The sequence below is a fragment of the Pleurodeles waltl genome, chromosome 11 (assembly GCF_031143425.1).
Source record: "Pleurodeles waltl isolate 20211129_DDA chromosome 11, aPleWal1.hap1.20221129, whole genome shotgun sequence".
Classification (NCBI taxonomy): domain Eukaryota; kingdom Metazoa; phylum Chordata; class Amphibia; order Caudata; family Salamandridae; genus Pleurodeles; species Pleurodeles waltl.
The window spans coordinates 520,974,453-521,002,408 of NC_090450.1; positions in this window are offsets into that span (position 1 = coordinate 520,974,453).

Below are 27,956 nucleotides of genomic sequence, written 5' to 3' on the forward strand. Positions count from 1 at the left end.
GTATCATCTGGCAGACGAGCAGGGGCACCGGCGACGGGGGGAGCTGCATCCCGCAGGCCCAGGAGGCCGAATCCACCAATGGTGAGGACACCAGTTGGACGAAGGGAGAGGGGAGCACCATGGCGGAGACTGGAGGGGAGAGTTCTGACAGTGATACCTCCTCCGATGGAAGCTCCCTGGTGGTGGAGGACACCTCTGTGACCATTCCAACTACAGGTACAGCAGCCACCTCCGTACCAGCACTGTCCTCCCAGCAGCCCCTCAGCGTGTTTTCCATGCCCGCTCACCTAGGAGGGTGGGCATCTCCTTCGCCCTAGGCACCTCAGGCCCTGCCCCAGTCAGCCCTGCTGCCCTGAGTGAGGAGGCTATTGACCTCCTGCGATCCATCTCTGTTGGGCAGTCAACCATTGTGAATGCCATCCAGGGGCTGGCAGCCCATTTGCAACAAACAAATGCATTCCTGGAGGGCATTCACTCTGGCATGGAGGCCCAACAGAGATCAATCCAGGCTCTGGCCTCCTCCCTGATGGCAGCCATTGTCCCTGTTTCTAACCTCCCCCCTCCAACTTCCTCTACCCAATCTCATTCCCACCAACTCAACCTATCCCAAGCACACAGGCAGACCACAATGCACCCAGGACAACACACAGGAGTGGTTCAGGCAAACACAAGCACCACACATCATCCCACAGGCACTCACGAAAACACCATCCAGATGCACACATGCCAACATCCACTGCCTCCACTGTGTCCCCCTCCTCCTCCTCGTCCACCTCTCTCCCAGTAGCATCTACACTCACACCTGCATGCACTACATCCTCATCCACTACCACCATCACGCCTATCACTACACCCCCCTCACTGGCAGTCACCACCCCCACATCCATGCACACATCCCCTGTGCCCTCTCCCACTGTGTCTGTGCCCCCTTCTCCCAAAGTACACAAATGCAAGCACTCAGACACCCAAGAGACATCTGCCTCACAACAGCATCCAGCCCATGCACCTTCTCCCAAACACAGCAGACTCCTCCTACAACAAATTCCTTTTCCTCCACTCCCAAACCTTCACCCTCTTCCCACCCCAATGTCCCTAAGAAGCTTTTCCTCTCCACCGTTGACCTCTTCCCTACCACTCCGCCCCCCCATCAGGCCAGGGTGGTCAGAACCCAGGCGAGCACCTAAGCCATCCAGTCCACGGCCACAGTAGTGTCAACAGCTACTGCAGGTGGGAGAGGATCCCGGACACCAGGCAGCAACACTGAAAGGGTGCCTGCACCAGGTGCATCAAGGAAGGGCAAGGAGGCACCACCAGCAGCGTCTAGGAAGGGCAAGTAGGCACCACCAGCAGCATATAGGAAGGGCAAGGAGGCACCACCAGCTGCTGGAGGGAAGGGCAAGGAGGCATCACCAGCTGCAGGAGGGAAGGGCAAGGAGGCACCACCAGCTGCAGGAGGGAAGGGCAAGGGGTAATCCCCAGCTGCTGCCAGGAAGGGCAAGGGGCCTGCACCAGCAGGCAGGGAGGACAGGAGGCCTTGTGCTGGGACTCGTTCTGAGCCCCAGTGGGCAGCCATCCAAGACTGCAGGGGATGAGCTGGAGCTTCCCCCCACTACTGCCAGCACCGACACCAGCCCTGCCACTGCCACCAATGAGCAACCGTCACCTCCGGCAGACAGTGTGTAGTCCTGCGTCCATGGGCTGTTGTGCGTCCTGGCCCCTGCAAGTCTTGTGGGTCTGACACCCAGATGAGAGACTGTGACCTTGCACTCCCCAAGATCTACATCACAGGGCACAATTCCCCCTCCAGAACCAGTGGAAGAAGCCACCCACTCACCCCATCCTTCCCAGGATGAAGCAGACTGGGCACAAGGCCCCCTCCAGAAACAGTGGAAGAAGCCATCCGCTCACCCCATCCTTCCCAGGATGAAGCACACTGAGCACAATGCCCCCTCTAGAACCAGTGGAAGAAGCCATTCACTCACCCCATCCTTCCCAGCATGAATCTCACTGGGCACAAGGCCCCCTCCAGAACCAGTGGAGAAGCCATCCACTCACCCCATCCTTCCCAGGATGAAGCATACTGGGCACAATGCCCCCTCCAGAACCAGTGGGCGACCCACCCACTAGAGAGACTGTGGCCTTGCACTCCCCAGGACCAAGCAGTGGGCAAACCACCCACTAGAGTGACTGTGGCCTTGCACTCCCCAGGACCAAGCAGTGGGCAAACCACCCACTTGAGAGACTGTGGCCTCGCACTCCCCAGGACTAAGCAGTGGGCAACCCACCCACTAGAGAGACTGTGGCCTTGCACTCCCCAGGACCAAGCAGTGGGCAACCCACCCACTACAGTGACTTTGGCCTTGCACTCCCTAGGACGAAGCAGTGGGCAAACCACCCACTTAAGAGACTGTGGCCTTGCACTCCCCAGGACCAAACAGTGGGCAACCCACCCACTAGAGAGACTGTGGCCTTACACTCCCTAGGACATCGCACAGGGCATGTAGCCCCCTCCAGGACCAGTGGTGTTGGACCATCTTCCGGCGAAGGTGCCCCCCGTTCCCTGTTCCTCTGAGGTGCCTGTGTATTTTTGACCTGATGCCCCTGCAGTGTTTTATCCGTGTTGTTGCAGGAGTGATGTGGGGCCTTGGCGTTTGTGTTGTGGCCCTGTGGCCCACGGACATTGAGGACTGGGCAGTGTACCTACATTTGTAAATATGTATATACGTTTGTATTTTGATGCACTTATTCATGTTATTTTATCGCATTACATTCACTTTCTTCAAACCATTTTGTCCTTGCATTATTCCTGAGGGGTACGGGGTGAATATGTAATGTTTGTGCATCTGGTTGTGTGTATGGTGTTGAGGTGGGGGTGTTGCGTGTTGTGTGTGCCGGCGTTGATGTTCATAAGGCAGAAAAAGGTAGATGAGCATCGGAAATATGTGCAGCTTGGGCTCCATGGCATTGTGGTTGTTCCCTGAGTCTCCAGAGGTGAGTCGTTTTCCTTCTTTGCAGTGTTTCTGCCATGCTTTTTATGTTGTTGGTACCGCCCCGGAAAAGGTGGCGGATAGGCCTGTTGTAATAGTGTGGGCAGTACATTGTCTTCTGCCTGGCTGTTGGCGGTTACCGCCGTGGTGCTTGTTGATACCGCCATGGCGGTCGGTGTGTTAATGTGGCTTTCTGTGTGAGCAGTTTCCGCCGTGGTCATAATTCCATTTTTGTTACCACCGGCCTGTTGGTGGTATCATCGCCGCTTTATCACTGACCGCTAGGGTTGTAATGAGGGCCATAGTTCTGTAAAGCTTCAGAACCATTGTGCACAACCAGGACTTGAGGGAGTGTTCCAGTAGTCCATGTCGAACCATTTGTTTCTTAAAGAGACTGAGACCTAAACAGACCACCTCATGCCATTAGCTAAAAAGTTCTGTACTGGTGAGCAGACCTCGCCATTCCACATTAACTCATGCATAAGGTGCTCTCTGATAGCTACTGCTTCAATGCCTGTGCAACTCGTGCCTAGTGGCCCACCCATAGAAATAGATATAATGTAGTGCTTGTGCTGCAAAAACCACTAGGTGAGAAACACAAGAGGCATCTAACCTAGTAACATAGCTACCGCAATATCAGGGGTCAAAGCCCAAAGTGATTTTTAAACCATACAGTGGAGAATTGCCAGATTGAAAAGGTAATGCAGAGAATTTTCACATTATATGCAGACACTACCTTAAGCCCATTGCAGAATCTCTTAAGGGAAACAAATAGTGTAATTTTCTCAGAAAAAAAGATACAACCCTTCAACTACAAACCCTGTGTCAAGTCTTGAGAAGGAAAAATCTGCCTCTAACAGACATTAAAAGTGCCACATCCTTGTGAGCAACTAACCTAAGGGTTACATTTGTAGCCGCAACAAAAGTGCTTTCTCCTCGGCTCTCATGCAAATGAGACACTAAGCGCAGAGGACCAGTTGCATGCACACATTAAACAGTAAAAAACAAAACACAAACCAACATTCCTCTGCTTCTGAATGGGCTTTGGGAGGGCCAGTGGATTACCTTGGGAGGGAATTGACGTGTGCGTCATTTGTTGGATGCGGCAACGGCCATGCGTCGTATTTATGCTTTTGGGCAAAAAAGACGCACGGCCGGCAGTCCGAGCCGGAAAATGACGCACAGCCCGATTTGCATCAAAATTTAACGCATGGGTCAGGGCAGGCATTGAAATAGGGCAAACACACCTGTATTTAATCAGAACACACAGAAGCAACAGCAGAGCAGCAGAGCAGCAAAAGGGAGACATGGAGGTGCTTCTCATCCAGCGTGCACGCAGACGCAGAGCCCAGCAGCAACAACAGCACCTACCACAACACCAGTAGGGACCCCAAAGGCAGCGCAGAAGGCAGGAGAGGATATTCTGCCCCAGAACAACCCTTCATGGCCTCAGGGACCATGACATCATCCAGAGGTACAGGTTGAACTGGCAGGCCATTCAGCATCTGCTGCGCAACATTGAGCCACAGTTGGCACCCACCTTGCTGACACCCCGCACCATCCCAACAGAAACCAAGCTGCTTGCCGTACTTCACATGCTGGCAAGTGACTCTTTTCAAACAACTGGTGCCCTGGTTGCCGCAATATCACAGCCGTCATTCTCTGCCTTTTTGCCTAAAGTACTGGATGCCATCATTGGACTCACACCCCGCCACATCTGCTTCCCTAACACACTGCAGAAGCAGCAGGAAACAAAACTGGAGTTCTACCTCATTAGTGGCTTCCCACACATCCTTGGTGCAATCGACTGCACACATGTACGCCTTGTGCCTCCTGCTGCAACTGAACACCTCTACCGAAACAGGAAGCACACACATTCCATCAATGTGCAGGCCATTGTCGATCAGCAAGGATTGATCACCAACATTGTGGCCAAATATCCTGGGAGTGTTCATGCCTCATTCATCTTCCATCACAGCACCATCAATCAACACTTCCAGGATGGACGGTATGGCAATGGACTACTTGTTGGTAAGTACAAAAACCTACTTATATACACACTGCACAGGAACCCTCTAGGACACACAACACATACACCACAACATCAACATGTCGACAGGAACACACTGAGGTTGTGACACCGCTAGCCATGTTTCTTAGGTCACCATTGAACCTGTCACACATCTGAAATTACTGTACAGCCTAATGTTAAGACGTCAATGATCACAACGTTTAGAGTGGGTTGCCTAAATGTCACCTTGCAAATTGTAAGCGTCTCAATTATGTTTACATTAATCCATTGCATAAGTCTAAAGGTATGGGATGTCCAGGATACATTGACATGAACGTGTTAACAACACTGTCAATTTTAACCTGTGTATGGAACTATCATCATCACCCCCAATGAAGACACAGAGACACCTGTATCACAAGTCACAATGCTAGGGAGGGCACACTGTACTGCAAATCCCAAAACATACTGCTGACAACTGGTTAGCAGCCAAACATTCGTTCAGCCAAGGAAACAACACAATGTAGATGGTACATCCTACAAGCCTAGGATGCGACATAATAACACAAAAGAGTCACAGACAACACAACACAACTACTGCCATGCAAGGTGATTTCAATGGGGCTAGCTACATCAACATGATCCCATTCATTTTCTCTTGCAGCTGATCAGGGGTATGGCATCCAGCCATGGATAAAGACACCTATTGGCAACCCGAGTACTGCAGCAGAGCGTGCCTACAATGACGCACATAGGAGGACACGCACCATAGTCGAGAGGACCTTCGGCATCATCAAGTCGAGGTTCCGGTGCCTCACCATCACTGGTGGTAGCCTCCTATATTCCCCGAAATGGTCTGTAAGATCATTCTAACATGTGCTATTCTGCACAACATTTGCATAAAAAGGGACATTCCCCTCCTGGAACCCGAGTCACACATGCCTGAAGAGGAGGAAGAGAATGATGGTGGCCTGCAACATGAGGGGGAACAACAAAACACGGCCGCTGGTTTACGTAGGCGGCAACATATCGTGAACAATTTCTTTCAAATATAATCACCTTCACCACTTTATGAACTAATTTAAATAAACACCTATAATAATCACCATATCATGGTTTGGCTATTCATTTTTGCACACCTTTATCTCTAACTATCAGATTAAGAGTGTTGCCTCATGGAGCATTGCTAATATACCGATTAGGACACTGAAAATCCCAGAGTAAATCTGATGCGTACGATACAACGGTCACATACACACACACTGTAAATGACATATATCCTGTACATTTCACCTTTGAAGGGCAATAGCAGAGGACCACACCTATTTCACACATACATGTTGGAAACATGGTTCATCGCAGCATATGGCTAACAACTAAGACACCATCACTCAATAAGGGGAAAACAAGCCTCATACATGAGGCAGTGGATGTGCTATTGCATCAATAACAGGTATGTCTGACCAGACCCTTGACAGCAGTAAGTCCAACTGCATCCAATCTTTGCAAGGACTATCTGTGACTAGAGTTCCATATAAGCAGAACATAAACAACACAAGTGCCACACATATGAGCAGCATTGCGCACATGACATTCCATGTACATGTCAGCCCATTTCCTAACTCCTGAAACACCCATGCACCTGTTCACAACCCACCTGTCTGAAGAGGTCCCTGGAATAGTAAGATGTGTACCCCGATGTTCCCTCCTCTACACACACAGCTTGTCAATAGCAATCCAGTGTGCTACACCCTTTCCTATGGTATACCATTGTCATAGAACATCTGACTGCATGGACGTCAGGTCAATTAATACACTGGCTTATAGTTTCCAAGCCCTGTTAGCACCTGCAGATTGCTTCCCGTGTGAAAATGTCTGTTGGCCATTAGAATGCAAATCTCACCTATAGGACTTGTGAGAAACTGATGCAGCCCACACCTGTGATCACCTCCATGCACACCACCCATTTCAACAAGCACTGCCCCTGCTGATGCCTGGAACAGCATAGGAGTTGCCATTTTGTCAAATACACCATTAAGCATTGCTACTAATTAAGCCGTTAAACACAGCCCTTGGGTTCATTTGTCACCTTCAAAAACACATGACATACACAGTTTTTCATGTCAACTGTCTAGTTCGTCCTCCAAACAGTCTTAGTCAGACCACTGATTATGTAACTTGTTAAATTGCTGGATCCTGATACACCCTGCATCCTGTCAGCCTGACTGGCATCTGTCTGTGCGTCACCCTAAAGTTTCCCTGTGGCCACATATGTACCACACTTGCATAAGCAAACCTCGCATTCCTCAGAGGGTATTTGGGCATGTACTTCATCAAAGCATACCCAAATACATTGTATAGTATCATCTGCCTTTTAATTGTACCATATTAGTTAAATCCTCTGTGAATAACAAAATTCATGGCCCATCCCTTGTCTGGGTTTCATTTATGCATGAACGACAAAGTGTGACAGTGTCCCAGGGCCCACTGCAGGGATTGGGTACGGGGCTTTCAGCAGAACCAGCAACCTAAGATAATGACCATGAAAAATCCACACATGTCAGGACCCTGACAGTTCACACACAGAATTACATTGCTCACAACATTTTGATGGGCCATGTGTGGTGAATAGCTGCAAGAATAATCAGCACAGAGGCTATGATGTTCCCAGATGCAGTGGGAATTGCATAGGCTAACCTGTGTACAAGTGTTGTAATGACACCTGCCGGAACATGACACCTGAGACATTATCTCACTCAGCACACGAAGGTTGCCCTGTTGACAGTCTCATTATACATCTTCAGTGACAGGGTGGGACCATCCTCATGTAGGTTCTCATGTCCACATCCACTTTACTCACATTGATCAACAAAGGATACTCAGTAGATACAGGAATAGCTGTCACTGACTCATGATGAGACCTGGACCTAACTGTGACAAATTAAACCCCTAAAAATATACAGGCTCAACATTGGACCACACACATGGACAAGACACCTCTGTGCAAATGATCACTGGAAATATGTGGACACGTGCTGCCTCGTCTGCTGGTCCACCACAGCCACTAGAGAGTTGTGGCTCAGTTATATGACCTCAACTGTGGCGTCATCATACATTTGTGGTTCACCTTTGGCTGTCTGGGCCAACTACATGGTACCCACTTCCTCAATGCATGTGTCTGACTCACTGTGTGATTCACCAACAAGTGCCTAGGAAGCTGTTACCAAAAATCTAGGACATAGGATGGTGAAAATGTCGAGCATTGACATATAAAAAGCATCTGCCATCTATCTGGTGCATGCTTTGTCATCTGTGGTGTCTACGTTGCCCAAAATCTTGGAAGTGCACATAACAGATGTTGCTACATGAATGACTAACACATGTCCTCTCTCATTTCCACAATGACTTGCATCTAAGGTTTGGACACATTGACTTCACATTCATACAAGTATATGTTCAATAATGCATCATGTGATGCACACACACTCAGTCAACAACTACATTAGTTGCCACTGCACACACGTTGAACCATAGGCATTGAGGTATTGTACATATGTGTGTCACATTGCTATCCTCTCCTGATGCCAAACATGCCCAAATTGTGCAATACATATATGTAGGCCACACATATGGCCATCTAGTGCGTCAGCCAACCGTCAAAATCCTGTTAAGGAAGTAGCGGGTCATGCTCCGCTGCAGTATGATGTCTCACATGTGAACATAAACCATCAACACCATAGTGGTTGCCATCAGCCTATCTCTGATGTGTCCCAAATGTAACATAACATAAAAACAGAACAAATGCCCAAAACCAGTTCATGCACTGAAATTTTGACGTTGCCAGCGTTATGCGTCATTTTTTTCCACAAATACAGATTGTGCATCATATTTCTTGACACACAGGAGTGAAAATTAGGCCACATCCAAATAATTGTACAGACTATTTACTAATATTTAGATGCGGGCTAATTTTCACTCCTGTGCATCGAAAAATATGACGCACAAACTGTATGCGTGAAAAAATATGACGCATAACGCGAAAAACGGCGGCCATTTTATGCAGGAAGTGATGTAATAGGATATCCTGTTTACAAATTATGTACAGTGGGTGTACTTTCACTTTCACTTTGCAGTCTGTGAATCTTCTAGACTGTGTGGCTTTTTTCTGAGTGGTGTCCAGTGATTTTGTGCTTTTGTGTCCTGTGTGCTATCTCAATTGTCATTTTGTGAAATAAATATTGTTAGTGTATAGTGTCCTACTGTGTTTTGTTTACATTTGTCCAGTATTCTAGTGTTTTTGTTGTTTGTGGGAGTCTGTTGTGGGTAGTGCTAGTTTGGGGATAGTTAGGCTCTTTTAGTGGTTAAGATTACTTTTCATCTGTTTTTGTACCCCTACTTTCCCCCTTTTCCCCTTTCTACTTCTTTAACCCCTATGCCCCTTTTCATTTGCAAGATATCTGGTAGGCCACGTCTTGGCAGGATGGGTGAAGAGGAGTTGGGGGGCTTTATATGGCTTGTGAGCCATTTCCTACCACTGATGATCGAGGCAGGGTGATACAGGGGTATCACACTGAGGCGCGCAGAATCCGGTGGGGAAAGGTGCTGCATCACCTGCAGCGCATGTATGCCAGCCAGAGGAGTGACCACCAGCTGAAGCACCGGTGGGCTGACCTCTTCACCAGGGAGCAGGAACTCTTTGACCACCTGGGAATCGTGATTGGTGGCCCTGTTGGTGAGTACTAATCATGTAAATGTGCACAATTAAATGCTCTGTAGTGACATCAGATGATTTGTACAATATCTGCCAGCTAACTTGCTGACTGTGTGTAATGCTGTGGAATCATACAGGGTACTTGATGCACTATGTGAAGGATCACAATTGCTAGCTGTCAGGAAGCACATGCCCTGAAAACTTACAGGATACTTTTCTGTTAAGTAAATTGGTGCTGCCTTTGTGTCAGACAACCAAAAGAAATAGGAGCCAATCATGTCTATATAGGTCACATTTGCCAGAGAAGTAAAGATGTACTAAAATATTGGCTAACTTTGTTGACACAATAGCTAGACTGACTTTAGAAACACTACATGATGCAGAAAATGAGTGCTGGCTTAACGTCAATTGATGATAGCAAAGTGGCCCAGACATATGTCTCATGTGAGTCTGGTGAGTGTGGAAGGAAAGCATTCACTGAAGTTCTATGAATGTTAGGGATTATTGTGGTCCTTCATCTTTTTGGATACATGTCAGATCAGGATTTGAAAACATCGTGAAAAGGTGTAAGGTGCCCTCACCTAACATCTTAGACTGGTATTTGGAGTTAGTTGTGCCACATTCCAATTAGGGATGGTAGTCCAAAGGTATGCACATGGCTTCACATCTCCATGGTTGGTGCAAATCACCATTGCAGGGCCACATCAAATGAAGAAACTGTAACAACAGGAGGGCTTACAAAAGTCCCTGCCCCTCTGTACATTGTACCTATGTGTATGAAATGTGTCATGGCCACATAGGCTTTTTGACTGGTAATGCAGTCCTCAAGTAACCAGGCTTTGGATGTCTCTCTTGGATGCACATGATGAGACGATTACACTCCATTATTATTTCTGATCACAAATGACGGTGCATGTTTGCCACCACATGATAGTTAGGGCCACTGCATGTGTTCAGATATGTGTGTAACTGTCACAGGAGACCCATGCTATGTACATGTTGGCCGTGATATATCAGATGCAGTATTATCATGTCTGAATGGCATTTCGTTATTCAGCTTACACATTGTATATGTCTTTGAAATTGTTGGTCAGTGCACAGATTTTGAGCACATTTCTTCCTTCCATGCCTTACAGGTGGACCGGCAACCTACACTGTGGGAGAGGTGGCTACATTTGAGGACCCCGACCACTCCAGTAAGTGTTGATATGTCTGTTATGTGTTGTGTTTGCTGGTGATGTGTGATGGACTCGTGTGTGTTGAACACATAGCACTGTGTGATGCGCTCGCCAATCATTTGTCTTGTTCCATGAGTGGAATTTCAGTTTCTCAAAAGTTTTGAGTTGGCCAATGCTTATCCTATTGTATTATCTAGGGATTGTAGGTCATTCCTGTAGGCCCCACAATGAGTACTGGGGTGAGTCATGTGGATGACACTTGTATCAACAAGAGTCGCACTGGAAGTCAGCTCAGATTTAGTCTGCCTGTCAGACCCACATTCTCCAAGATTGGTACCGCAAATCGCTTCCCAACAGACTTCTGCTTCCCTATTCACCAAAGTACTTATTAAACTGTAGGTCGAACTTCCTAGCAGCATGTACTCCCACATGTCGTGCTACAGGTATGTGGAACTTGAGTGCAATGGCTTAGGTGTGCATGCTAACCATGATCATGGGTGTTCTTGCAACTCTGTGTCTGGTGTAAGTCATGCCTTACTGGAAGTATATGTTGTGTACCAAGCTCTGCATGTCCTGACATGTGTGGCGCTATGATTGGTCAAGGTTTTGCAGACTCCTAATTGTTGATAGACCTTACCTGTGGTGTGTGTGTAGAGCCAAACACGTGTGGAGTTTTCTATACACTCCTCGGTGTCCATGTTGTTTGGAATTGTTAGTTGTTTCTCCACCCCCCCCCCAAACACAGGCATGGGTTTGTGAATAGGGTACCTAGGACTGATGCTACCAGTATGTTACACATACATGTGAATAAGTGACTGTTTGGTCGGAACCTAGTATACACACTCAGATATACACATGGGTACTATACTGGCAAGTCCAGTTACAACTTGCAGACCATGTGGCTTTAGTTTTGCGTTCCGTACACTGACATTTGTAGCCCAGGTATTGGCGGAGGATATGCAGCATGATTGTTAGCTGATAACTGGCAGAACTCAGATGGCAAGTCAATGCCAGTTGTTACCCATCTTGTACGTTTTGGATGTGCTATGTGTGATGTGACCTTTGTAGGCTGGCCTGCCAAGTACTTCCTCATGGACATTCAATGATCTGTATGGTGATATGAGCTGTTACAAGTACAGTAGATGTATTGTCTGATTGACATCTTGTGCGATTTCACACAATGCAGTTCCTAATGTAAATTATTTGCATTTGTCTTCACAGCTGCAAACATGACTCCCATCCAGGTCCGTGAGTTCCAGCGGTGGGCCATGAGATACCAGCATATCCTGCTAGTAGAGTCGGGGTTCAGGAGGATGGCCGGTCGATACCGCCATGAACGGGCCTCCGGGACATGGAGGACTTTCCCACAGGGTGGCCCTACTTTGCCCACCACAGCCACCACCAGCACAACCACCAATTCTACCCAGGTGGCCCCACCCACAGCTGGGACTGTTGTCCCTACGTCTGCTGTAGTTTTAGGCCCCAGCATTGCAACAGCTTCAGGACAGCCCACTGGCCTTGGCTCCACACGCCCACAAACCTCCTCCACCGGTACCCAGACTGCCCCAGCTCCACAGACTGCCCCAGCTCCAACAGTTGACCCTGCAGCATTCCACGAAATGGAACGGAAGATGGACCGTGTCTTGAGGAAGATAAGTAATCTGAGCCGGGATGTTCGCCATATTAACAGGCATGTGAAGTCCATAAAGCGGACCCTCCGGAGGGCCAACCTCTAGACTTTGGTGCCAATGGACATGATTCCCTCCCTCCTCTTTCCTTGTTCTCATACCTAGTGGGCTTAGTGTTAGGTTAGTATAGTCTCTTAGTTTAGTTAGTGTTAGTGGGTGGGGGTTAGGGGGTCCTGATTCTTTCTATTTTTACTTATTAAGTGTGTGGGTGGGTGGGGGGCTATGTTGGGGTTCTTGTGTGTTTAATAAAAAAAAAGATATATATATATTTGTTTAGGATAGTATAGTATGTGTTTAGGTTAGTATGTGTTGTCCTCCATGTGTCCCGTCTCATAAGGGGGGTTGATGTTTAGAACGTTTGTTACATGTGATAAGTAAGTTTAGCTTAGGTGAGTTAGGGACAGATGTGGGTAATGAGTAGTCAGGGTAGATTAGGGTAGGTAAGACTTTTCCCTCAGTTTCCTCTTCTGTGATTACCATTTAATAAATATATAGCTAACCCTATACAGTATGTGTTAAATGCTGCTTGATCATGGCCTTGGCACTAGTGCACATGAATTTTGTTCTATTACATTTGTGTCCTATGCTACGAACAAATCCAAACTGAGCTGTAAGATTGGCAGCTACCCCAGAGCTACCTTGCAAAGATTCCACCATTCGTTACAACCACCAATCACAGGTAATATGGATCCCAGCGTGTTTTCTGTCGATAAGTATGTTTTCTACATCACAAACAGTGCTTCCAGACTTGGTATTGGGGGAACAGTTTTAGGTCTGACTGCAGTGTGATGTTCAAGGACACCCTTATAAGATGAGTTGTCGTAAGCACTCTTGTAGTCTTGTCTTCATGACTCACATAGATCATTTGTGACACTGTTCAGCATGATTACCTATTTGGATGTAAACCCAGACAGCTTCATTCATGCAGTTTTTGTAGTGTTAGCTTAGATTTGTGTGCACTGTTAAATGTGTTAGTATTGCATGGTGACAACATTTTGCTGCCACTATTTTATGACTTAGATATCCCTTGAGGAAGCATTATTCTGTCCAACACAGCATGATGGTGTATGGTTTCTCACTTCATCAGATATTACCCTCAGGAAGGGCAGAGTATGATGTAATCCTGGACACTGTGCAGATTTATCTGACTACATAATATCAGGACAGTTGTATTGAAAAGCTACGTAATTTGACAGTAGGCACATTTCAGTTATCTACTGCACAGTTGATGTGTCACATTACCCAGAGACAGATTTGTTGTGTAAGTGCTATTTATTGAAAAGTGCTGTAGTGCTATATGTACATTGTCCATGATTGTGAGTCCATTATAGTGACATCTTGCATTGTGATCCTACACAAGGGGTTAAGGAAATGCTTTTGACATGCTGGGGTGATGTTTCAGACAGTGCAGAGGGACAGGATTTGCCAATGAGTAAGAGAGAGACAATCACTGGGCAGACTGACAAGATATACAGTGGTTAGCAGAACAGTCATTGAGTAGAGTTGTTGTAAGACTGGCATGTTACAAAACGCAGGACCTTGGTAATAGTTGGCCATGTGGCAGGGACTAGTGCTTCCGGGTACTTTTCCGTGTGTATGTGATCTGTTCCATGTCTTCTTCTTCTGATGTGTGTGTTGCCTCCTCTGTCCTTGTTGGTGGTGGTTGTGAAGGGGCATCACACACCTCAGTGTTAGAAGACGTGGAGTCAGACATCCCGGTGACTGCTACCTGTGAAGGTCTTAAGGGCAGTACTGCAGCAAGGAGGATCTGCTGATTCGTAAGAATAGCAGCCACATCACGATGGTAGGCAGCCAGGTCGGCCCTGAGGGGTTCAATGTTGAATTTGTGCACGCGTTGACAGGATTTCTGTTGTAGGTGTTGGGTCAACTGTATTACAGCTGTGCTGATTTCCTTCAGGCTTTTTTGCTGTTCCTGTAAGATAGATGTTAGCGCTTGCATAGCTGCTGCCTGCTCTGCAGATGACATCATGCACAAACGCACCCCCTCAAGGCTGGCTGCCATAGTTTGCATCCCTAACCGCACCTCATTGGCGAGCTCCCGCTGCACCCCAACTACAGTTCTCTCAAAGCTGGTGCCTGTGTCGTCTGAGTCCTCAGCTGTATTGGAGCTGGCAGGTCTTACAATTGGGGTGGTGGGTGGGTCCTCTGTGATGGCTGCTTGTTCTGTGCTCCTCCTTGTGACTGAAGGTGGGGTCTGGAGGGTTCCAAGGACCTCTTGAATGGTCTCCTGGAGAATGTTTGTCAGCTCGTCATCCATGTCATCAGGGTATTCTGGGACAGGCATATGTGCAGGAGATCCATCTTCCTCTGCAATGAAACGGGGTACAATTAGTGGGTCTGTGTTGTGGTGTTAGTGATGTGACATGCCTGCCTGGTGATGAATTCCCATTGTGATCTTGTTTCGTGTTCATTGCTCCAGTCTTTCAGATGGGCATTCTCCGAGGCCTATGGCCCACCTGCATGTCACATGTATAGTATTAAGTTATTGGACTTCTCTGCATCATCTCCTCTAGTATTGTTTTAGGCCAAATAGTGAATTGCCACCTTCTTATCCTACTCAACCCTCCGTCTACATCCATTCTCATGGTGAGGCCTTTCACTGGCTGTGGGTGTTCTATTGGCAATGGCAGCACACTTGACAATCTGGACCTGCCCCAGTCTCTGATCTTTCACATTCACTTAAATGTAGTTGACATGTAGCATATCCTATGCATAGCATTGTTATGGCACGATATGGATGTTGGCATTGGTAATGTGTACAGCTGATGTTGGAAATGTGTGGTACATTGGATTGCCCTGATAATCGTATCAGTGTCCTATTTCCTCCTTTAACTGTGCAGGTGTATTTCAGTGACCAGTTACATGTGTCCTCCCCCTCAATGCTGTTGTATGAGCAGTATGACATTTGGGATGTTACATTGTGACCCAGGCACAGGATGGACCCTGACATATGCTGCATGGGTATGTCCTTAGTGCTGTGTAGCTCCTATTGTTGTTGACATTGGCTGATGTTTGCGACAACTATGGGCATTGAAATTTGACAGTACTGGGGCCTTTGTCTTTTTTCAGGGGATTACAGGAGCTGTCATCCTCAACCCTCTAATTTAGGTGTGTATGATCCATGGGGAAGTTACTGCCATTGGCTACTTGAGCTGCACACAGAGCGGAGGTGGTAGTGGTAACTGTTGTCGCAGTTACATTCCAGTTGTCGGTATGGCTAGAGGTTGTTAATAGGGCCCTAGTTAATGTAGGGGGTATAGTGGCTGACGTGTGCCAGGATGTCAGTTTGACGTTGTGCCCTTCCCTCCTGGCGTGGCTTCACCTTTGCTCCATCGTTGGCATGGCAGCATGCCCCCATGGGACTGTTGTTGTTGTAGTGTAATGGTGTGCCCCAGCTTCTGTCTGTGCAGGCCATGCCCCCATGCCACCCCCCTTTACCCAGGCCACTCCATGTATATGATGACTTCCATGCATTTTGTGGTCAGTATCCCACCCCCAGTTGTAGTTGACATTAGTGCATTTTAATTCTCCATGCGACTTACCCTGCATGTGCGTTGTCTCCTGGTAGTCTGCGCTGTCCTGTCCTTGAATCCCTGTGACGATCTCCTCAGGGATGACGGCTGCGACCATCTCCTCCATGTGGTCCAGGGCCTCCTGGTGTGCTGGACTCCCACCTCCAGTCTGCAGTGCTGCCTTCCTGTTCCTGGCCATCTTTTCCTTGGTCCTGCGCTTGCAGTCATGCCAGCGTTTCTTGCACTCAATGACTGTTCTGCGTACTTCTGACACACTGTTGATCTTGTCGACAATTTGTTGCCATATAACCTCTCTCCTACTAATTGGCAATTTTGAGGTGACAAACAGTTGGTGCTGGTGTTCCGTCACCTCTTCAACCAGAATTTCTTGTTCCTCTGCACTAAAGCGACACTTTTTTTTCTTCTTAAAAGTGTCCTGGTTCTTGTGTGGGTCCTCCTGGCTGGTTCCTGGTCTGTTGTCATCTTCCTGGGGTCTGTAGAGGCATCTGGGATCCATTTTGGCTCTCCTCTGCTGTCATGGCTGTGTTCACGGGGATTTTTGATGCAATTGCATCAGAAAACGCCACATATCTGGTTTGCGGGTCGTAAATCGACCCACAGTCATTTCCGCCCCGTTAACGTTATTTTGCTTTACGACTTGACGCTGCGGTGTGCGTAAAAAAAATGACTCACACCTGTGGTTTGCGCCGCCGTGCGTCAAAGTATAAATTTGACGCCCACATGGCGCACCAAAATGGCATTAACCTGCGGTATTATTTTTTACGCAAAACTGCGCCGGCGCATTTTTGCATCAAAAAGTATAAATATGGCCCTAATTGTATTTTCTAAGTTTGCGCCACTTTAACATCAAAAAATGACGCAAATGCGGCGCAACAAAAGTATAAATAAGGGCCTAAGTCTCAAGCATGTTTGCATTTTGACAGACTTGCAGTCTTGTAGAGAATATTTCACGTGACCTAAAAGGGCAGAGAGTGATGCAAGTATGATACCACTGTAAGTCAGTGCTTCAAATGGGACAATACTGTCCGGTATTGAGTACATACGCTTTTTTAATTTCCAAGGGAGAGTAACTATACATATCAGCACTTCTGCCATACGTTTAAAAGGGATAGTACTGGCACTTCTCAGGAGCAAACAAGTACTCGAAAAAGTGAGCACCTGCATTTATATATTTCCAGTTACAGCACTACTGCAAGGGTAGGTTGCAACTCGTCATCCCTGGCGCAGATGAAGCCATCATTACACTGAACTTTGCATCTCCCCCGTTCTCTCTTTATCTTACATTTATCTTGAAAGAACAGCAGGCAAAAGTACACATTGAATATCACCCGAAAATCAAACGTCCGCCCGGGGGTAGTATTTTTAATATTAACAGCGATTGGGATTTACAGTTTATAAAGTGCACACCACAAAATGAATTGGCTCCTGGTCCGAGGATAATTGGGGTTCTTATCCAATTAATGATGACAGGATTTTTTCTACTTCATAACGATGAAAGGCTGACTTGGCCCTTTTTAGGTCTGAACCTGTTTTGACCCACGCAGCCTTCTGCTTGGTGTCTGTGGCACAGCCCATGAACCGAGAGTTGTCTTTGCTTTTAAATGAACGTTGTGGCTGTTTCCTTATTCTGTACTTCTAAGATTAAATATTTTTAAAAATTGGAGGGACCAGATGACGATTAATCATGTCAAACGCAGCAGTTTACCCTAGAGCTATCTAATCGTAGTTGAAAAGGATTAATTCCTAGGGGGTGTTGCCAAAGTAAAATAAAGCTTTGCAGAATTGAAATAGGGAATTACGGAATATATACAATCCATTAGTTAGTTCCGTGATCGCTTTACATGTTTCAACTGTGTTTTTGGCATTGTCCCTGAAAATATAAAAGCATATTTTAACAGCTTGCAAATGAATTCCCAAAGACATTTACCACATTCTGTGTTATAATGTGGATAGGCATCTACTTCAGCCATATAATGTATGTCTGAAAATGTAAAACAAATAGTGCCAAAATAGCACAGGCTGCATCTTCAAGCAGTTTTTATGCATCAGTACTATGAGTCTAACATGATCATTTTATAAATGTCAAAACATCAACCTGTTGAGTTTCTCAATGAGTTACTGAAGTAACCCTGAGTACAGAGTATCCTATTGTTTCCAAAAGTAGTACTTGCACACATTTTAACGTGCACTCCAGCATCCACTTAGGCCTCATTTACAAGTGGCCTAGTACTGGTGCCTTAGTTTTCCCAATTGATCAAAAACTATATGCTGGGGATAGCACCGATTACAAGTGTTTCTGCTGCAGTAGAGAACAGCTTGAGGTTTTCGTGCTTACTGCATCAAAATCCGCATGCCTTGGTATTTTCTGGGTCTTTTACCCTGTTAAATAGCTGCAGGATTTTGCTGCAGATATTTACCAGCAAAAAACTCTAAGGGGTTAAACAAACTCACACCTGCTCGTAATGGAGACCCTAGTGCATACATATGTTTCCACTACTGCTGCTGTTTAACAAAGCACACACAATCGAAACCAAACTAGGTGCCTGTCATGACAGAGAGGGCAAATACTTTGCCACATAATAAATGCCACTATATGCCACACACATTTTGTTTAGTTAAAGGTAGAACATGATGGCACAAATTAGCAATCCAATTTGTGACACTAAGGTATATGCAGTTGAGTTGGTGTGTGTGGGTGCATTGTTGAGAGTTGAGCTAAACAAAAAGTGTGTGGCATATAGTGGCATCTATCATGTGGCAAAATATTTGTCCTCTCACTGTCTCTGTAAGATCACGGCCAGCAGTTACCATGGTTACACTGTGAAGCAAGGTTGGATTGGTAAGTTGGGCAGTTGGGCACCAGCGATGAACTGGTGTCGGAAGGCAACCTGCGGGTATTTTTTGGGGGGCATCAAGGTGGGGTATGTCTGTGTCCTTTAGAGAAGGCCAAGCCAGAGAATTCAGAAAAGGGACCAGCTAGAACCAAGCTAGTGGTCTGGCTTGGCTCTAGAAGCATAAACATTAGCTGAGTTCTTGCACATAAAATGTCACATGAATCCTGATTTTTTGTTAGGTCTTGCCTGCATAAGCATGCACTAGTGCATGTGCTCTCGCTTGCGAGACTCTTGTGTTTAATAATGGTCTTGAACCCCGCAAATTGCTTACCACTCATTGACATCATTGTCACTCTTCTTTGCTGTCTTCTAATTCGATAGCACTTGTCATGCGTCACTGCGTATCTTTCAGTTATGCATGGACCAAGCATAGATTAATATGTTTGATTTGTGTCCCTCCTCTGGCCTTCTTCTGCTCACGCTGTGATTTAGGTACTATTTGATCTGAAAAAAGTGCCACCTCACAGTGCTTTTCTTGGTGGCGAGAGCAAAGCACTCTGTCCCTTGTAATCTCTCTTTGGGCTTCTAACCATACCCATGTCACGTCAGTCACTTTCATTGGTTTGTGGGCTTGCCTTTTAAAATCTGCTTGCTTTCATTAGTGAAAGGCATGCATACGTCATGCCTTTTCCGGTGTTTAGCCCTTCTCGAGTGCACCAACCAACTACTGAAATCTTATTAGGCTCAATGTTTTCTGTGTGGTTTCTGGACTACTTTTTCTCTTTATTTCGCAGCATGTTCCCGCTGGGCAATAGTCGAGCGCTTTGCATCACATCGATCCTGTTACATAGGTAATTGCACTTTTGACGGTTATATAGATAACTGCACTTTTGCTGGTTACATGGATAAATGCACTTTTGCTGATAGGTTTCACTGCGAGCAAACTTTTATTTTCCCCTGTGTGTCTGTTTTTGCTGATTGCAGCCGTTAGCTCGCTTCTGTGAAACTTTTACTTTTCAGTTTATATGGCAAGAAAAGTCCAGTTAGTTATGTGAAACTGTTTTACTTTTCATTTTCAATTTATGTGGCAAGAAAAGTCCGGTTAGGAGTTTACAATGCTAATAGCTCTAACTTGAGCCAACGCGACCCATTGCACTGCAAATGCTTGTTTAACCTTCTTCCCACTCTGTCTCTGTTGATTCTCCTCACTCCCACTCCCCCCCTCCATTATTTCTCCCCACTCCCACCAGCCCTATCTTTGTTTATTAATCCCCTTCCAGAGAGAAAGAAGTGGCAAGCACTGACTGCTTTATATCACTTTTGAAAATCATGCTGTTATCCACCCACCCGATTGCAAAGCTAAGAGCTCGTCCATAGGGAAGACCTACTGGCTTTGCCAATGTTTGTTTTCCTTTTGTTAGGCACTGGGAGATTAGGTGATTTTGTTCAGAAACACAGAATGTTGAGCAGACGCCAGTTTAAAGTCAGCAGTTCTGTAAGGAGCGATTTTGTCTCTAGAGCTACCTTTACCCTTGCTTGTGCTACCGATAAGTGATTTAAATCAATTTTTCCAACACATTATTTTAATGTGGCATACAGCGGCACACTCCTCTTTCTATGCCCGGTAGTGATATTTCGGTGTAGACCGAGAGCCCATTTTCTGTAGCAGCAAAAGAAGAGTTGGCATTTAAAGTGCAAGTACATCAGGATAGAAAGAGGAGCTAAATGACCAGCAATGTAACAAGACATATTGGCAGAAATTGTAAAAATGACTAATTAGAACAAATGTGATAGCCTCCAGCCGCATTTTAATGAAACGTAAAAAGTCAGCATTCAGAGGCCTAGCAAAAATGTGAACTACATAAATGAAGCAGCTTAACCCTCTCATTTGTGTCCATAATTTCCTTCCCTACAAGGAAAAATGCGTGATTTGAGGATTCATTCCCAAATAACAAATCTCTGATAATTTTGTGAGCAGTAACATTTGCTGCTGTGAAGTTGCTATTAAGCACAGCATTGCCTTTTCTGCTTGGTCCGCACATCATATTATCGCAGTATAATAGTGCTATTTTCTGAAAATGATTTTCTAACTCTCCCTTTTTTACAACAAAATATTTTTCATGCCTGGAGCATAGTAATTAATTGCTCAAAGAACAGCTGCAGCTTCAAACAAATGTGAGCGATTCACTCTTCCCCGTATTTACTACCCACACTGATGCCCTCTCTACACCCCTGTGACCTTGGTTGGCTCAATTACAAATTGGGAACATGGCAAATTTTGGGAGAGGTGGGGTGGACCGTAATTTACTGTGGTGCAGTAAAAGCAGACTTCCAGCATTTACATTTTCCATCATTTCAACAAATAATTCTGTTTGATGTCATTAAATTCTTTTTTGAAATTTTGTTTTTTACTTAGGATTCCTTTTACATTTTACATTTTTTTTAGCCCCAAGAACAATCAAAGATGCTTAACGTTTTAATGCCTATATGTTAAGGACAACAATTTCTTGCCATATGAAAAGGGGAATTTCATGGTTAGAGTATTATTTTCAATGAGCTGACTTATTCTTGCCACTGGTATTATTTGTGCCACTGAACTGATTTGGGTGTTTCGTAACTTATATAACACAAGAAAATAACAAGTTCAATGCCATTGTAATGTAAGGAGAGTCCAATATCTAGAGAGTCACTCGGGCTCTCCGAAACATTGTAACCATTTTCAACCTGGAGGCCGGGTTCAGCTGCCAGGTTATACATAAACGGGGGTGATGCCGCTTGAGACCTTCCCTCTAATATACTACACGAGTGTGTGTTGTCTCAGGGGACCAGAGTGGGGTCTGTGTATGTGAGGGACAGGCTCTCACTACACTGGCCACGAAGGCAGAGCACCCGCAATGCCGCTCCGACACCAGTCACCTGCATCAGCGGTCACCTGTGCCACGCTGCTTTGCCTGCACCCATAGCATCGCAGGAAGAGTGGCATGCTCACTCCTGGCAGAAGACGCTCACAAGGAAGGCCTCGCCAGTCGCAAAGGGGCGTTTGGCTGCCAAACTGACCATCTAGCCTTCCCGGTAGGAGAGGCCCCAACCAGCAACCGTGCCCCGGTGGTAAGGCGACTCACTGTCTTCTAGCAACGTGCCACGTAGCCCGCCAGGCTTGCTGCGTACCTCGCATGGCGTTCAAGTACCCTGCATCCATGCTTCCTCCAAACGGCGACGTGTGGCTCCTTCACCTCCTACATCACCAATGACTTCCCTCAGAGTGGGCCTTGCACGACTGGGCAGCCAGCAATAGATCCCAAAAAAACAGAGAAAGGGGCATCTTGAAGGTACACTTGGGTCTCTCAGGGGACAAGAGGTCATCAGTTCATGCACCACTGAAAAAATGTCAGGCAAACATTGGACTAACCTGAGAGACTTGCAATGCCCTCTGCCATAAGGGGACAGACTCCCAGGACCCTTTGCTCTGTCACAGGCAGTAATAAAAAAAAAAGAAGAAGAAAGATAACACAACAAAAAAGGCGGTCCCGAGGTACTACACATCCCACATAAGGACACATCCCAGAAGAGCGATTCTGACCGCCCCACCACGGCACCATGAGCTCATCGCCTCAGCATGACCAGCCATGCTCAGCGCCCACCCAAGGGTCCACTCATCCGTCACAGTGCTACCACCATTCAGCCAACTGGCGGATCCCACCACGGCAGTGCCGTGATGGTGTCACTGCCTGGGAAGACTGAGGTACCATAAGGGAGGTGGTTGGTGCTGTTCAAAGGTCACTGATGCACTTTGATGGCGAGGAAGTGTACAAGCTATTTGTGACACTGCCAAACACAGGCAACAATGATGACTTTGACACGGCGGTGCCCGCCTCACCCGGTACAATCAGGGATGTCGATCCAACCTGCTGCACAATCTGATTCTGAAACAGCCCAGTATCTCTCTGGACGAGATCCTAATTCTCTCCAGATAGGATGAGCTGTCAAAGAGCTGCGCTGAAGACATGGTGACAGCCTTGTGCCAGTCCTCCACGATGGTGGGGACAGAGAAACAAGCTGTGATAAAGAAGTAGCACCTGGATGCCATCCATGAGTGCCAGACTCATCAGCGTCTGATGTACACCCAAAAGCCAGATGACAAGGGTTGCGGAAACTGCAGCCTCAAACACAGGGTCCTAGGAATCTATCCAGAAAAGGGGGAGACCTGCTCAAGGTGCGGAAAGCCAAACCACTTCATCAAAAACTGCAGAGGTGGGAAATCCCAGAACAACACAGGGCAAGCCAGGAAAGCAGCGGCAATGGTACAGCAAATAGCTTCGGATAACAGCCCAGCAGCGACAGTCCCAGAGGTCTGCCCCAGAGGAGACCAGTACGAGGATGAAGAGGACGAAGATATCTACGTCATATCCTTCACTGGGAGACCACAGCAGAAAAGGCGGCCATTCCCGATGCACACTGTAAACATCAACGGTATTCAGGAAACAGTGCTCATAGACACTGTTGCTTCAGTGAACGTCATGGACACTGAACAGTACAACAAACTGTTGCCTCTGCCTCCCCTTCTACAGAGCAACACAAAGATCTACACCTATGGAGGCACAGAACCACTGTCCCTCCAAGGGGGGATCGAACTAATCATTGTGAGTGAAGACTGCTCAATAAAGACAAAGTTTCACGTTGCTGAGGGAGACAAAGGCACCCTGCTGGGGTGTCACACAGCAGAGGACCTGGAGCTCCTGTTCTTTGCACAACAGATCTGTGACTCACATGCCGAGGTTGTGCTAAAGGAGTTACCGCAGATCTTCAAAGGACTGGCCAAGCTGAAGTAGAAACTGTTTCAGCTCCATATCGACCCTGCGGTCCGACCAACTGCTCTCTGGCACAGGAGGTTGCACTTCCACCTAAGGTGGAGCAGGAGCTATAAACCCCAGAGAAACAAGGGATAATTGAGAAAGTCACTAGCCCCACCCTGTGGGTATCACCACTGGTGCTCACCTCGAAGCCAAAACAGCTGGGTGCCATCTGCCTGTGGGTAGACATGAGGCTCCCCAACTGCGCCATCAAGCAGGAGTGTCACATCACCACTACCATGGACGATATTGTTGCTGACCTCAACGGGGCCAAGTGGTTTTCCAAGTTAGACCTCAACTCCAGAAACCATCAATTGGAGCTACCCCTGGAAAGCCGCAACATCATCACGTTCTCCACCCACGTGGGCCTCACGTGCTACAAGTGGCTAAGCTTCAGGATCTCCTCTTCCGCAGAAGTTTCCCAGAACCCGATCCATAAAATACTCTCTGGTCTGGTCTGTTTTCTCAGCTTGAGCGACAACATCCTCATCTTTTCCGAAACCCTGGACTATGGGCAACGCTCCAAAGACTCTCTGAGGCTGGTCTCCAGCTGCACAAGAAAAAATGTATTTTCTACCAATACCCAATTGATTTAATCAGCTATATATTCTTCCAAGAGGGGCTCCAGTAAGACCCAAAAGAAGGTGGAAGCCATTCGAAGTGCACCGATTCTGCAAAACCACAGAAGAAAGGAGCTTCCTGGGGATGGTAACATACTGTGGGAGATTCATCCACCCTTTTAGCCACAATGACGGAACTCCTCCAGCACCTCACTCAGACAGATTTTAGGAGGGAAAGGAGTCCTGAGGCGGACAAGGCCTTCTGATCTATTAAGGACGCCTGTTGGACAAAGTCACAATGGCATACTTCCACTGCAGAGGAGAACGGAAGTCGTGGTGAATGCCAGTCTGGTCAGGCTGGGGGCAGTCCTTCTGCACGAAAGAAAGAAAGAATCAAGAATGGCCACCAGTAATCTATGCGAGCAGGGCTCTCTCAGCAACAGAAACACGCTACACTCAGTTGCAATCCGATGGGTGTGCCAGCACTTCCACTTGTACCTCTGCTGGCATGTGTTCTGAGTGGTCACCGACCACATGCCGCTGTTTTCCCTTTTAGTTGGCACAGCTGACTCGCTCTACTGAGAATCAAGCGATGGGCAGTGTTGCTTCAACCGTACCACTTTCAGGTCATCTATTGCCCAGGAGTCAACAATCCCGCTGATCACCCCTCACTGGCCTCAAGCAAACGGGGATGTTGAGCGGTTTATGACTAACATAAACCACACATGTGGATAGGAGTGGATCAAGGGGGTGTCTGCACAAATTCCTACAGTCATACAGGCAAACCCCCCACAGCTCCACAGGTTGCTCCCCAACCGCACTGATGTTCAACAAGCCTCTGTGAGACTGCATTCCGGCAGAAGTGAACTGGCCACTGGCGACACTGGACATCGAAGGGACACAGAAGAGAAGACAGAAGAACAACACCAAAGCTAGCGAGAAACGACAAGCGAAGCACTCAGATTTACAAGTTGGAGATTTGGTCATCACGAAAGACCGACATCCAGGGTGGAAGTGCTGGACTCCATATGAACCCGAGGTGTGGGAAGTTGGAAGAGTGGAAGGAACCATGGTCACCGCTCGAAGGAATGGAAGATCGGTGACAAGAAACATCTTGTGGTTCAAACGAGTGGTGCCAGCTGAAAACAGTGAAGCCAAGAACATTCCCTATGAGTGGGAGGGGGAAAATGGGGCTGTTGGCCCTTCCCTCCAGTCGAACCAAGTCGAGCCTTCCCTCAGGTCAGGGGCTGCTACAATGAGCCAGATCCCAGGAGCTCAGCGTTAAGGACCGAGATGAACCAAAAGTATGGCCTTCACCCCAACCCAGCTCCCAGCAAACTGCTCAGAGACTTTGCCTGCTGAATGTAACTGAAATTCCATGTTTTATTTTCTCTCCCTTTGTCTTTACTGTTTTCCTATGTTTGGGTTCTTTGTTTCGTCTGTGAATTAAAACAAGGGAGAGATGTAGACAGCCACTCGGGCTCTCCCATGTTTTGCAACCATTTTTACCATGGAGGCCGGGTTCGGCCACCAGGTTATAAATAAACGGGGGTGAGGCCGCTCGAGACCTTCCCTCAAATATACTACACTGAGTGTGTGTATTGTCTCTGAGGACCAGAGCGGGGTCTGTGTATGCAGCCTAAATACGTGAGGGATAGGCCCTCACTACACCATAGTGTTCATGCTCAACTGACATCACTGACCACTCCACAAGATACACAACGGTTTGACGAAGGTCACACTGAGGCAAAATATATGCAGAATGCAGAATTATAATGAGGTGGTTCAAGTTCTCAAGTTGATTAATTAAATATCATTATTTTAATGGTTTACACATTTATTATTTAAATTACTTTTCTAAGCAGCTTTATAACACGCTTTCATGTCACTAAGCAGCCCTTCCGGAGCACTATAATAGTGAGGAAAAGAGCAAAGAAATGAAATAGGAGGGTCTGAGAGAGTAGACTAGACTAGACAAAAAAAGGCACAGTAATACAAAGCATCAGGCTGGATCAGCAAAATTAAACAAAGAACAGAGAACAATTTATACCTGGGGACTTTGTAGCTAGAAGGAGAAAATGCATAAGCTAACGGGAAAGTTTTCAGGTTTCCTGAATTGGTAAAAATCTTCTTGTGTTTTTTTAGCATGGGTAGTAATATATTTTAGAGAAGAAGACCTAGGACTTTAAGTTACCTTCCTTTGAATTTCAGTTTCCTTGACATATGCTCATTAATTGTCTTGGTTGGATGATCTCATATTACTTTGTCATGTAGGCTCTCATTATTCTAATGAGACCACTGGGTTTCGAGTGGCAGAATTGCCTGCAGTGTGGGAGACTGAGTCCGACCCACTGCAGGTGACACCTGTCACTCCAATTTGGGTTTTGCTCTGGCGAACTAACAGTGCCCTATCTCTATCCAAGGGCAGAGATGATTAGGCAGCCAAGCCCATTACATAAATGGTTTCTCAGGGAAGCCGTGGTCACTTTGGTCTCCTCCGTTTCTCTCAGTTACATTAGTCTCATATAAATAACAACAAACAGAGGCAGTATAGGTTTCAGTAAGGTTTTAAGGAAGCAACTGCATCTTGATAATAAAGCGTGAGCTGCAATAACCAGAACGACACAACATAATAAGATTAAAATTGTGACTAGGAGAGTAATGCATAGAAATAACGCTACCATGTTGTCACTAGAATCAATAGACTAATTCCTACATAGGCTATAATAGAGCACATTGTGTTAAGCTCTAATTCTGCCCTTCAGGTTTCCCTGGGAAGACATCATCCCCCATACCTGAGCAAAGGCCTGAAGTCTGCATTAGCATCTGTAACGAAGCATTCAGCAATCAGCAAACAGTTGTGGTTCTCTGGCCGGAACCTCCCTCTAACGTGTAAGGGACATGAAAGTGCAAACATGGAAAAACACAATAGGTTGCAAGTGCCTGGGGCAACACAAACCATATACTAAAATAGTGTAAAGCGAATGTTGGTTTCCCCCCAAGGCAAGTGTAATGTGTAGAGGGGCACTGGGAGTGTAAGAAACCACCAAAGGTAGGTAAAATACCCCACCCCAGAGGCCAGGAAAACAGGAGTAAAGTACAGCCTCAGGACACACTATAAGTATTGGTAAAGGATTATGCAAAAACCAAGCAAGTCTGCAAGACACCAACAATGGATTCCTGGACCTGAAGACCTGTGGAGAGAGGAGACCAAGTCCAGAAGTCAAGGAAGAGTCCAGGAAGAACAGGAGCCCCTGCTAACCCGGATGAAGGTGCAAAAGTGGATGCTCTTGTTGGAAGAAAAATCAGAAATGCACAAAAGAAGAAGGTTGGCGGTTCCTGCTTGGTGCAAGAGATGTCCCAACGTCAAATCGTTGGATGCAGGCTGGTTTTCGTCATTGGATTCCGCCAACAAGCCTTGGCTCACGCAAATGTTGTGGTTGGCAGGAAAAGGAGCTACCTGGGTCCAGGAGGGAACTGGGTGCCTCAATTCAGACTGAGGAGACAGAGGGGGCTCTCAGCACTTTAGAGAGCCCTCAGAAGAGCAGGCAGCACCCACAGGAGACCCAGGACACGGGGACAA